The following is a 13,278-nucleotide window of genomic DNA, read 5'->3' on the forward strand; positions in this document are numbered from 1 at the left end:
CAGCATCTGAATAGGATACCCGAGGCACAAGAGTTCACAAGAAGAAGGAAAGGTTGGAGTATGTAAATGTCGAGGTAGTGCCGAAACAAGTGATGATGGGATGATTCAAGTGCTGGAATAGGGAAGGGTACCAGTGTAAGCAGAGTCAGGATAAGCTCTACCCTGACATCTGGTGGAAAGAATGTCAGAGAGTGTATTTGCATAGGCACGCCTACCCTATCCCAGACTGCCAAGCTGTGGGACTGCTTGGTGACAAATTGCTCACCCTCAATTGGGTGGTACTGGCTAGACATGGGACATGGGTTCCAAAACCCAGAGAATGGAGAGAGGCTGGGGACAGGTATCTGTGCCTGGTGGTGCAGTCTCCTTGTGGAGCCAGAAGCACCAGTTGCACCCTCTCCACTGTGGAATGTCAGAGTTGATTTTTTTATTCCCTTAAGAATTTAAATACAGGTTACTGAGCTGAAATCACTTTGGGCTAATGGTGCACTAGCACTGGGGCTCCCCTACTATGAGCTGGAATCACTAAGAGCTGAAAATCACTAAAAAGCTAAAATCACTGAGCTGAGAGCACTGAGTACAGTGCTAAGTAGTGGGGAGCCCAAAGCTATACTGTGGAACAGAGCTGCTGGCGGAGTGGAGCAGTTTGTGGGGACGGCTGGAGCGGATCACGGGACAGCTGGTGGCAGCAGAGCGGAGTAGCTGTGGGACGAGTGGAGCGGCCCACAGAGCGAGCGGAGCTGAGCAGTTTGCAGAGAGAACTGGAGCAGCTCATGGAGCAGAGCAGCTGGTGGAGCGGAGCAGTTTCTGAGGACGGCTGGAGGAGCAGCGTGGAGCGGCTGGTAAAGCGGAGCAGTTCGTGGAGAAGGCGAAAGCAGAACCCACGGAGAAGCAGGGCAGTTGGCCCCGGACCACGTAAGGTGCCCCTTTCTACCCAGGCTGAGGGGAGGGACCCCTACAGATAAACTCTCGAACTCTGGGGTGGCATTGACCAGAGACTTTTGGGTTGTTGGACTTTGGAGTGATTGGACTTAAAACCCTAAGGGGAAAGAGGACAGTGCCAAACGTACTTGGAGGTGGGTTTTTGTTTATGGTTTGTGTTATAACCCTGTTTGTGGTGTTTCTCCAATGGGATGCCGCATTAATTCCTTCCTTTATTAAAAAGATTTTGCTACACTCAGACTCCGTGCTTGCGAGAGGGGAAGTATTGCCTCCTAGAGGCGCCCAGGGGGGTGTGGTATGTGAGTGGCCCAGGTCACTGGGTGGGGGCTCGAGCCGGTATTACATGCATTATATTACTGAAACGGAACCCCTGGATACTGAACCCGGCCCTTGTTGCTGCCAACTCAGAGGGGCAGAAGGGTTACACCAGTATAGTTAGTTTGGTCATTTGGATGCCGATTCTAGCATGAGTGGATAGAACGGGATCTTAATCTGTTGTTGGGGGAGAAGACACTTTGCTGTGATGACAAATTAAAAAAACCTAGCTAGAATGAACCAAATTTAAAGTTTCCCACTAGGGAAAAAGCATGTTATCAAATAATATCCTTTTAAAATGAACAATCGTGCTGAAAACCTAACTTTTTAAAAAACAAATGGCAGGCAGCAGATACTGGGATCCTGTGTGGATATACAGAACTACTCTGGTTTCAGAGTGGTAGCTGTGTTAGTCTGTATCAGCAAAAAGAACAAGGAGTACTTGTGGCACCTTAGAGACTAACTAATTTATTTGAGCATAAGCTTTCGTGGGCTAAAACCCACTTCATCAGACGCATGGAGTGGAAAATACAGTAGGAAGATAATATATACTGGGAACATGAAAAAATGGGTGTTGCCATATCAAGGATAACAAGAGTAATCAATTAAGGTGGGCTATTATTAGGAGAAAAAAACACTTTCGTAGTGATAATCAGGATGGCCATTTTCCAAGAGTTGACAAGAAGGTGTAAGTAACGGTAGGAGAAAAATTATCACGGGGAAATAGTTTTTACTTTGTGTAATGACCCAATCTTTATTCAAGCCTAATTTAGTTGTGTCCAGTTTGCAAATTAATTCCAATTTTGCAATTTCTCGTTGAAGTCTGTTTTTGAAGTTTTTTTGTTGGAGTATTGTGACTTTGAGGTCTGTAATTGACTGACCAGGGAGGTTGACGTGTTCTCCGACTGGTTTTTGAATGTTATAATTCTTGACGTCTGATTTGTGTCCATTTATTCTTTTGTGTAGAGACTGGCCAGTTTGGCCAATGCACATGGCAGAGGGGCATTGCAGGCACATGATGGCATTTATCACATTGGTAGATGTGCTGGTGAATGAGCCTCTGATAGTGTGGCTGATGTGATTAGGTCCTATGACGGTGTCCCATGAACAGAAATATGGGCAGAGTTGCCAGGATAGGTACCTGAGTTAATGTTTTTGTTGTGTGGTTGCTTGTGAGTATGCTCTTCACTTTCTTTTGCCATCTGCTCTCTCTAGTTCTCTCTACCCTCCTACCATTTCTTGAGCCTTTCCCATTTTCTTTAGGTCCTCCCTTTCCTTCTCCAGCATTGGTCCAATCTACCTTCCACTGCACCTTGTCTCCTACCTCAGCTGATCTATTTTCCTTTCCTCCTTGGTTCCTTGCCCTCCACTGCCCTTCCCTCTTGGCATTGTGCACTCCATTTCACCCCATTACCCAGCCCTGTTCTATTCCTGTCCAAGTTTCTCTCACTGGCTGCTACAAGATTTATGAAAATTATTTTTAATGTGTAAAAAAAAGCTCCCCCCCCCCAATTAAGTGCGTTACTTTAATCAAAGCAATTTTGAAGGAACCCAGACCTTTTCCTCATTTCTTTACAGCTGCTCCTGGCTTTTGTGTTCTGTTTGCTCAGTCCTCAGCCCTGACAGATCTCGAGGTATTCTGAAGTCCCTGGGGCACTGCACTCAATCAGATAGGCAGTTAAGGCCACGGGGAAGATAAGGTGGACTATGCATTCATTTCACACATCCTCTCCCTGGGTCCCATGGACTTCCTGTCCTCATGCCTCTTGGGATTGGAATAGGCTCATGTCGCCCTGCAACTCCCTGCAAAATAAATGTAACAATCTTGACATTTAGGTTGTCCTCTACATTTTGAGCTAGATTCCCCGATCAGACCCATCCCCTTTGCATCCTGGGGGAGGCACAAACGGGCTACATACTGCAAATGGCCAGCAGAAAAATTCCCCGCTGACACAAATGCACCGGCCCTGGACCATGTACCTGCTGCTCCACCCCCGCACTCAGCATAGTGAGTAGAGAGTGAGTCAGCAGATCTCTTCTATCATAGGCCTAGCCTCTACCAATATGGTGTCCATTAAGGATCATACATTAATGGGGCAAGTTAGGTTTGCTCAGAAGCAGCCCTAATACTTGCAAGGCTGGGTCTAGCTCTGGTGCTAAGAATTAGGATGCACTTTCTACCCTCTAAAAACATTAATAATAGCTCCACCACCAAGAACTTCAGTAAGTTGAATGAGTCAACATCTCCTGGTGTAACACAAAATGTGACACTATTACATAATACTGCCGTTCAAGTTTTACACAAAGGTATTACTCTGCAAAGATATGATGCCTTATGAAATATCAACATAACCTGAATATTATCTTGCGTCATCACTGCCTTTGGTCACTTCTTTTAGAAACTATTAAAAAAAACAAGATCCATTCAGCTTCAATAAATAATAGGCAGGATGGTGGGGAAAAAAAAGAGAAATTAGGATCACTGAAAGGTCAGGTGCCTTTATCCAGCACAAGGGAAAAGGAACAGATTCTCAGATCTTTCCAAGAGCTGACCTTTGTAAAGGTGTGCTCAGCATGAAGGGGGAAATACCTACTACAGATCCATACTTATACCTTTAAATAAGAATTAATGTCAAATATATTTCTCCTGAGATATCGTTAATCTAACCAGCCATTAGAGGTCACTATTGTGCTAAATAGATGCAGGTGGAATACACTCATTGGGAAAATGAAAATAATGGCTCTTTGAACTTTACTGTAGTCTCCACCAAATGCAGGAGCATTATGAATAAACTTTACTCAATTGCCCTTTTTACAGAAGGAGAGATGCTGTTAATAAAGAAGCTGTATTACTAATTATAATGTATAATGTATTACTAAGTTATTATGGATGTATGAAGACAAACCCAGGCCAAAGACACCTAGCTTCAAACATCCCGGATTACGAAATCCCACCCAGAAAAAACCCATCCAAATTAAGAAAGGGGATGAGAGAAAATAGGCTAGCTGGCCACACTCTGTAGGATCATAAGGAAGAGTTGTAGGGCAGTAAGCCCTCCTCACCCCTGTGGAGATGCCTAAAGGAAAGGGAAAGGACCTAGTTTCTGATGAGAGGGGCAGGGAGGAAGGATGACCAAGCAGATAGGGCACTCAACTTGGATTATGCAGACCTAGGTTTTATTCCTGGCAGTGTCAGACTTTTTTATGATCTTGGGCAAAACACTTCATCTACCTGTCCCTCAGGTCCCAATCTATAAAATAGAGATACTTTTGGGCTGCTGCAAGGATAAAAAAGACTGTAGGGTGCTCAGATAGCATGATGCTGAAGGTCATATAAGGATCTTGAGAGACAGACTAGATATCATTATAATATTGTTGATTTTTCAGGGTTCACGTGGAGTTTTGCATAGTGCTTGAAGTTTCAAGCTGATGCAAGCCTCAGTGCCTGAAGGGAGACCCTCATGGGCTGCAACCCCAGAGTGACCAGAACCTGCCAATTTGAGTTAAGCAAAACTTCAAAAGAAGCCCAGCCTTAGTTGCAAATACAACATTTGGTCAGACTGTCCTGTACCTAGTGGCATGAGAGGTGAGACTGTATGCACCAATATGGCACATTATCCCTGCTATACTTATGCTCTAGTGGTAGCATGCAAAAATCGTATGACATTTCCCCTCACTGCTGCAGTCTGGATCCTGTCTCTGCACTATTATCATCGATCTTTTGCTCTACATTAGGCTCCTAGGCAGCCCATTGGGGCTGATTTGTCAATAATTTCAAAGGTTATTCAAACATTTGAGCTTTATTGTGATTCTTAATGGATCATCTCCATAGAGGAATTTGGTAGTGTAGTAGAGAATGTCATACAGCAACACTGAGTACAACCAGACTGGGGACAGTGCAGCTATAATGTTGCATGCTTCCACCACAAGACCTTAAATCCAAGGTAGGTATCTGATAGATCCTTGCATGCTTTGGATGCATCGATAGCGTCACGTAAGTCATCCACATATTTTATGATACAGGAAGAGGTGAAAATCAACTGGATTAATAAGAATCAACCATGTAAACAACTGGCACCAGCTGTCAATGCCATGTTGGAATTCTACAGCATGGGATTGCTTAGTAACAAGAACACGGATCTAGTCACACTCAGACCTGCCTATTAAAAGGAATACATGAGGTCCACAAAGAACCTACACAGCCAGAACTGTCATTTGGCATGATCAACACTTTTCTTGAAGTGTGGAGCAAACGTTCACAACAGGCTGATGAACTCCTGGTGGGTTCATCTCTCACACATGTCACTTTTTCAAAGTGCAGAGAATTAAATCTACAAAAAAGCCTATTTAAATAAAGTTAATGTTCAAGATATTGGTCCTGATTCTTCCCTCACTTAAACCATTGGAATCTAGGAGTAATTCCTCTGCAAATCAACGAAATTAAGTCAGTGCATGTGGAAGTAGACTGAGTTCCACTGAGACACAAAATGCAAGACAAAATATCCTTCCTTACTGCACCAGTCAGGAAGGGTCAGACTGCAGGACCGAACACATTACTTTTCTCACCTCAAACATCAGAGGAAGAAAGCAGGATTTAAGATCAAAAAGTGAAATCTTGACCCTATTGAAGTCAATTGGAGTCTTGCCATTGGGTGAAATCCTGGCAACACTGAAATCAGTGGTCAGAATTTCATCCAAAGTGTCAGTATCATTTCTGAATGTACTAGCTGTTCTTCCCACAAGTCAGAACCACGTCTTTCTTTAACCAGTTGAGTGCTACCAAGAGAACTTGGTAAGTTTAGAGGTACCAGGGGCTGTGCCAAATGGCACAGTTAGTCTTTATAAATTATTTGTTTAGGTGCTTTAATTAAAGCAGTTTATGTACTCAGAGAATACAACTACCACCAAGTCAGACAGACGGTTCCATAGAAGTTTTCAGTCTATCAAGTAGAAGTCAGTATATTAAAGCAATTCTTTAAAAATAAGAACTTCTATAATGAAATAGCTAAACACAGTTTTCACAATTAAAACATACATCTATTATTAAATCATAAGTCCAAAAATAATAGTTTCACAAGTCTGTGAAAATATCTACTATACCCTAGAACCTCAATAATTCTTACTTTCTTCATAAGCAAGCCCAGTAATTTCCCCAGAAAACTGGCAGTCCCCCACTGCTCAGTGAAGATTTAGTATCAGAAAACCGAAGCACATTATATTATGAAGAGTTCATTATTTTATAATATATGCAGCAGTAACTTTACTAATATAGGGTTCAGTTCTTCATGTTCCTTCCATACGAGTAATCCTATTGAATTCAACTAGATTAATCCCATGACTAAGGACAATTAACATGAGTAAAGATTTCAGGAGAAGGGGATCAGTATGAACTATAAATAGTTTTAACTAAATTTATAACACATGAACAAATGCAATGCAGATTACCTGCTCTGTGTGCATGTTTGTGCACCTTCTTGATTGCTAGTTCACAACATATGAAAATCTGCAATGGATCTTCCTTGTTATTAAGACAGACCAGATTCTACGGTATTTGCCATACATGTCACAGAAGGACAAACAATAATAAAGGTCACAGTAGCTGAAGATTTTTTTAAAAATATGAATCCTCCGTTGCTCCACATAGAGGTAGAAAGATGGGCACAAACCTAAAAATACAAGATAACTCAGTGCCCAGAGCTACTTTTAACTATGCTCCTAAACAGAAGCTACGAACTGGTGACAGCTGCCTGAATTTTCATGCCATTCCCTTTGGAAGCTGGACCTTGTAACAATGATTTGAGGACTGCCTTGTCAGTATCGCTCAATCCTATGTCATTACTTTCACAGAACTTGTGGAGATGTCAAATATGGCCATGCCCCTACACTGGTTCACAAGCAGGCTACCAATCCAAGCTCTGCGATTCTGATCAACCTGTGGCCTAGATAGATAATGTGTATCAAACTATCACACAATTCCAGTTGATTGCCAATGCCAATATTGCTTTTATCTCACATTGTTGTTCTAATTTCGAACTGCAATTTAGTCAGGGTCATTGTATTTGGACTTTCAGTGTTTTTAAACCACTGGGGCAGCAAAGGGAAATATGTTACAGTTATCAAAAGAGAATATGAGGAACAGTGTAATTACCATTGTTTTCAGAAGCATTGCTATGTAGTAACTATGTAGCTTACATTACTCCATGGTAACGATGCAACTGACTTGCATCATCCCTCTCCAGTGCCTAGCAGAAGGCTAAAATTCCTAATAGAATAATGTGCTGCCCATAAATCTTAACAGATTGTGTATTAGTAAAACTTTTTAAAATTCTTACTTGATAAAGTAATAAACTTGTTTGATGAATAAGACCCCACATACCAAATGGTGAAATGCAATATGAGTTGTTAAAAGAATAAACCTGTTGAATAAATCTGCTATGCAAAAAATTATCTCAATGTTATATATAATGAAACCCTTCTTAAACAAAAAAACTGATAAAACAATAAACCTGTTCAAATATGAAATTTGCTGCACTCTAGAGCTATACTTCTCTGCAGTATTTGGAGCTGCCAGACAACTCTCAACCTGTTTAATCTCAGTAGTCCTGTTTTTACACCAAATTTTTGCTATTCTGTTTCAATCATCCCTACACTTGTAAAATGTAAGAAACATCCAGTAGTCAGAGTGATGATCACTATAAAATTTCTGCCACTAAAACTCACAGATAAACTTTCTATCTTCAGGTTTTTTTTAAACAAATGTACGTCTAGCCATGAGTAATACTGGCCTCTCAGTAAGGTATGCAGGCAAGGATAAGAGCAGAGTTTGGAGGGAGATCTATGACCCAAGAGCATTGCAGAATGGCCATTGCAATTTTTATCCCATCCTGGAGAGATGATAGTGTATTTATGCAGCCTCCCTTTTAGCAATGATACAAAGGTTTGTGGAGGGATGGGGGTGTGAGGGCGGGAAAGGCTCGTGTTTTTTTTTTCAACCAATCAAACATTCTGCAAGCCTTTACTCATGAGATCAGGTCTTACTCAGGTGTGTCAACAGGACTATTTGCATGAGTAAGGGCTTGCAGTTGGGCCCTAACTGCATAAAAGCAAAAACCACAAGCAAGATAAAAGCTAAATCAGCTATCTAAAAAGAAATTTCAGAAGATACACCCATAACTATACCGAGCACGTTGAGTGTCCTTTAAGGGTGAGTAATGACATTTCTTTTGTCAGACAGCTGGCACCTTCTGCCTACCTTTACCCTTAACATCATTCTTACTTTGAAGGCCTTTGTTAGACTCTTTTTCCTGCCAAGTTTGTCTTCTTCTGCTACTCTCACCATCTGGAAATTATGAGTGAACTGGTCCAGCTCTTCCCCAACCTTCGCCATAAAAATAGGATCAACAAAGTTTCAACCTGCAAGAGTTTTTGGTTTGGTATTTTTTTTTGTAATTTAACTAGGTTTGGCTAAAATACTCTCCTGCAGGAGAGAGGGGACATGGACAGACCATTAGAATGTAATCCTTTCCTATATTAGTAATCGCACATGCCTAAATCTGTCTTCCTACTTTCGATAGGCAGACATCCAGAGAGATATTAAGGAACCTGACAAGGCTGTTCTGAAACTATCTTGCTTTATGAGTTTGAACTATCTCCAGTCTTGCTATGCAAAAAGAACACCCCATGCGTTTTTGAGCTCAGCTCAAGTTATCAGTGCTGCTGGGATAATGGAGGAAAAAGCTCAAGTAACATTGCTTCTTTGCTATATTGCTTACATAGTATCTTTCATACGAGCATTTTAAAACTGCTTTATAAACAAGCAAGTAAGCCTTCTCAGATCCCTATCTAATAGATAACCCTTCTCCGGGTCCAAACATTTATCTTGGGCCTGATTTTGAAGCTGGGCCTCACTTAACTGTAACTGTACACCTGCCTGCACAAATAATGAAAATACTGATGGTTGGATATCACCCTACCTGGATATGTGGGTACAAAACTGGAGATGCAGAAATAAAAAGACTTCTTGAAAATCTGGCACGAAATGTCACCAGCAACATTAGGGACCTTTTTCGGGGATTTGTTGATATGAGAAAAAGGATTTCCAGGGTATCTTCCTCTAGAAAGCACTGTGAGGCAGCCCCAGGTACTGCTGCAGAGCACACCAATTAACATTTAGCTCACTAGAAAGGGGCTGCAAAACTGACCTCAAAGGAACATTTCTGGTGTGTGGAGGGGTGGGATTCCCCACGTGTCTCTGGGCTGGCAGAAGGGCCTTATACTACCCATATGCACAGCCCCCCTTTTCTCAGTCCTTGACACAGAGCAACTCCTGGGGCTGCTCTCACTTATGAGAGAATTTGTGAGGAACAGACATGTCTTAAAGATGCCCTAAAGGTGTCTTAAAAGACATTTTTGTCCCACTTTGGGCTATATCTTCAGGGAGGTGCTGCTCCAAATCCAAATCAGGATTTAAGTGATTTCTGGCTTGCACATAAACAATGGACTGTTTTATTTTAAACTGTTATTAGAATGTCCATATTGAACTGTCCTCATGAGCCAAGTGCTGCCGGCTGTCACAATTGATGTAACCAATAACATGTAGAACATGCCATAAAGGTACGGTTCCCAGGCATCTGGTTTTCGACCAGAACAAGCAGCTGAAAAGGGACCCTGGTGGCTCCGGTCAGCACCACCCATTGGGCCATTAAATGTCCAGTTGGTAGCAGAGGCCCCAGGGTGAAGGCAGGATCCCTGCCTGCTCTGGCTCTGCATGGATCCTGGAAGCAGCCACCAGTTCCCTGCAGCGCCATCACACATGGGCGGCCAGGGAGGCTCTACACACTGCCCCCGCCCTGAGTGCCAGCTCTGCAGCTCCCATTGGCCAGGAACTGTGATCAATGGGAGCTATGGGGGTGGGAGCTGCGGGTTCAAGAGCAGGACGCAGAGCCTCCCTGGGCACCCATGTACCTAGGGGCCGCAAGGACCCAGCAGCCGCTTCCTGGGAGCTGCAGTAAGTGCTGCCAGGACCCTGCATTCCAACCCCCCTCCACACCCCAACCCCCTGCCCCAGCCCGGAGTCCCATCCTGCATCCAAATTCCCTCTCAGAGCCAGCACCCCCACACACAAACCCCAACCCCATGCCCCAGCCCTGAGCCCCTTACAAATCAAAGCACTCCAGCACTTATATTCATGCAAATACCAAAGAAAAGAAACCATATAACTTACTATCTGATCTCTTTGTCCTTACACTTAGAAACAGAAGACTAGAAAGTAGAAACTGCTTCTCCAAAGCTCAGAGAAAGCAGGCAGGCAGACAAAAGACTCAGATACACAATTCCCTCCACCCAAAGTTGAAAAAATCCGGTTTCCTGATTGGTCCTCTGGTCAGGTGCTTCAGGTGAAAGAGACATTAACCCTTAGCTATCTGTTTATGACACGCCCCCCAAATTGCAGACAGTGGGGAAGCTCACTGGCGGCGATTTCCTTCTAGAACTTGAAAATAAACAGATTAATACAACACATACACCTTTACATATACTCCTAAGTATATAACTAACAGACTTTTACATTTTAAGAACACTTTTTAACTACTGAATTTTGGGAAACTCTTACGGGAGAGTGCATCAGCTACTTTGTTAGAAGCTCCTGTGATGTGTTGAATTTCAAATTCAAAATCTTGGAGAGCTAAACTCCAATGAAGAAGTTTCTTGTTGTTCCCCTTGGCAGTATGAAGCCACTTTAGTGCAGCATGGTCAGTTTGTAGTTGGAACCGCCGTCCCCAAACATATGGGCGTAGCTTTTTCAGGGCGTACACAATGGCATAGCATTCCTTTTCACTGACTGACCAGTGACTTTCCCTCTCAGACAGTTTCTTGCTGAGAAACACGACAGGATGGAAGTTGTGATCTGTTGCTTCCTGCATGAGCACTGCTCCTATACCACGCTCAGATGCATCCGTGGTTACTAGGAATGGCTTGTCAAAGTTCGGGGCCCTGAGCACAGGGTCAGACATGAGCGTTGCCTTAAGTTGGGTAAAGGCCTTTTGACACTCATCAGTTCACTTAACTGCATTTGGCTGGGTCTTTTTGGTCAGGTCGGTCAGTGGGGCAGCGATTTGGCTGTAGTGTGGTACAAATCGCCTGTAGTATCCGGCCAAGCCTAAGAAGGATTGGACCTGCTTCTTTGACTTTGGGACAGGCCACTTTTGGATAGCATCCACCTTGGCCTGTAGGGGGTTTATGGTTCCTCGACCCACCTGGTGCCCCAGGTAAGTCACTTTGTTTTGGCCTATTTGACACTTTTTGGCCTTAACAGTTAGTCCGGCCTGCCTGATGCGCTCAAAGACCTTTTCCAGGTGTAGTAGGTGTTCGGGCCAGGAGTCTGAAAAAATGGCCACATCATCGAGGTAGGCAACTGCAAATTCTCCCAGTCCATCTAGTAGACCATCTACCAGCCTCTGGAAGGTGGCGGGTGCATTTCGAAGGCCGAAAGGAAGGACATTGAATTCATACACCCCCGCATGGGTGACGAATGCTGACCTCTCCTTGGCAGGTTCATCTAGCGGTACTTGCCAGTACCCCTTGGTTAAGTCTATTGTAGAGATGAACTGGGCACGTCCCAACTTCTCCAATAGCTCATCGGTGCGTGGCATTGGATAGTTGTCCGGACGAGTTACCGCATTTAGCTTACGGTAGTCCACGCAAAAGCGTATTTCCCCATCTGGTTTGGGTACCAGAACCGCTGGAGATGCCCATGCACTGGTAGATGGGCGGATTATACCCATCTGTAGCATGTTCTGGATCTCCCGTTCTATAGCAGCTTGGGCATGAGGAGACACTCGGTAGGGTGGGGTTCTGATTGGGTGAGCATTACCTGTATCAATGGAGTGGTATGCCCGTTCAGTCCGTCCTGGGGTGGTTGAGAACAATGGGGCGAAGCTAGTGCACAGCTCCTTGATTTGTTGCCGCTGCAGACGTTCCAGGGTCGTTGAGAGGTTCACCTCTTCCACGCCACCGTCTTTTTTCCCGTCGTAGTAGACACCGTCAGGCCACTCAGCATCATCTCCCTGGACTGTAAACTGACAAACCTGTAAGTCTCTGGAATAGAAAGGCTTGAGAGAATTAACATGGTACACTTTAGGCTTTAGTGAGGAATTGGGAAATGCTATGAGGTAGTTTACAGCTCCCAGGCGCTCTTGGACCGTGAATGGCCCGTCCCATGATGCTTCCATCTTATGGGCCTGTTGCGCCTTCAAGACCATAACCTGGTCTCCTACCTTGAAGGAACGTTCTCTGGCATGTCTGTCATACCAGGCCTTTTGCTCTTCTTGAGCATCCTTTAGGTTGTCTCTAGCAAGGGCTAAAGAGTGTTGGAGGGTGCTTTGTAGGTTGCTTACAAAGTTCAGAATGTTAGTTCCTGGAGAAGGCGTAAACCCCTCCCATTGCTGCTTCACCAACTGTAATGGCCCCTTAACCTCGTGACCATACACAAGTTCAAATGGTGAAAACCCTAAACTGGGATGTGGTACAGCCCTGTAGGCAAACAGCAACTGCTGCAACACTAGGTCCCAATTATTGGAGAATTCGTTGATGAATTTTCGTATCATGGCCCCCAAAGTTCCATTGAACCTTTCCACCAGGCCATTGGTTTGATGGTGGTACGGGGTGGCAACCAAGTGATTCACCCCATGAGTTTCCCACAGTTTTTCCATGGTCCCTGCCAGGAAAGTAGACCCTGAATCTGTAAGGATGTCAGAGGGCCAACCTACCCTGGCAAAGATGTCTGTTAGGGCCAGGCACACAGTGTTAGCCCTGGTGTTGCCTAGAGCTACTGCTTCTGGCCATCGGGTAGCAAAGTCCACTAAAGTCAGTACGTACTGCTTTTCTCTGGGCGTCTTTTTTGGGAAAGGGCCCAGAATATCCACAGCTACTCGCTGAAATGGGACCTCAATTATGGGGAGTGGCTGGAGAGGGGCCTTGACCTGGTCTTGAGGCTTTCCCACTCTTTGGCATACCTCACAAGAC

This window comes from Gopherus flavomarginatus, chromosome 14, assembly GCF_025201925.1.
Source record: "Gopherus flavomarginatus isolate rGopFla2 chromosome 14, rGopFla2.mat.asm, whole genome shotgun sequence".
Lineage (NCBI taxonomy): Eukaryota > Metazoa > Chordata > Testudines > Testudinidae > Gopherus > Gopherus flavomarginatus.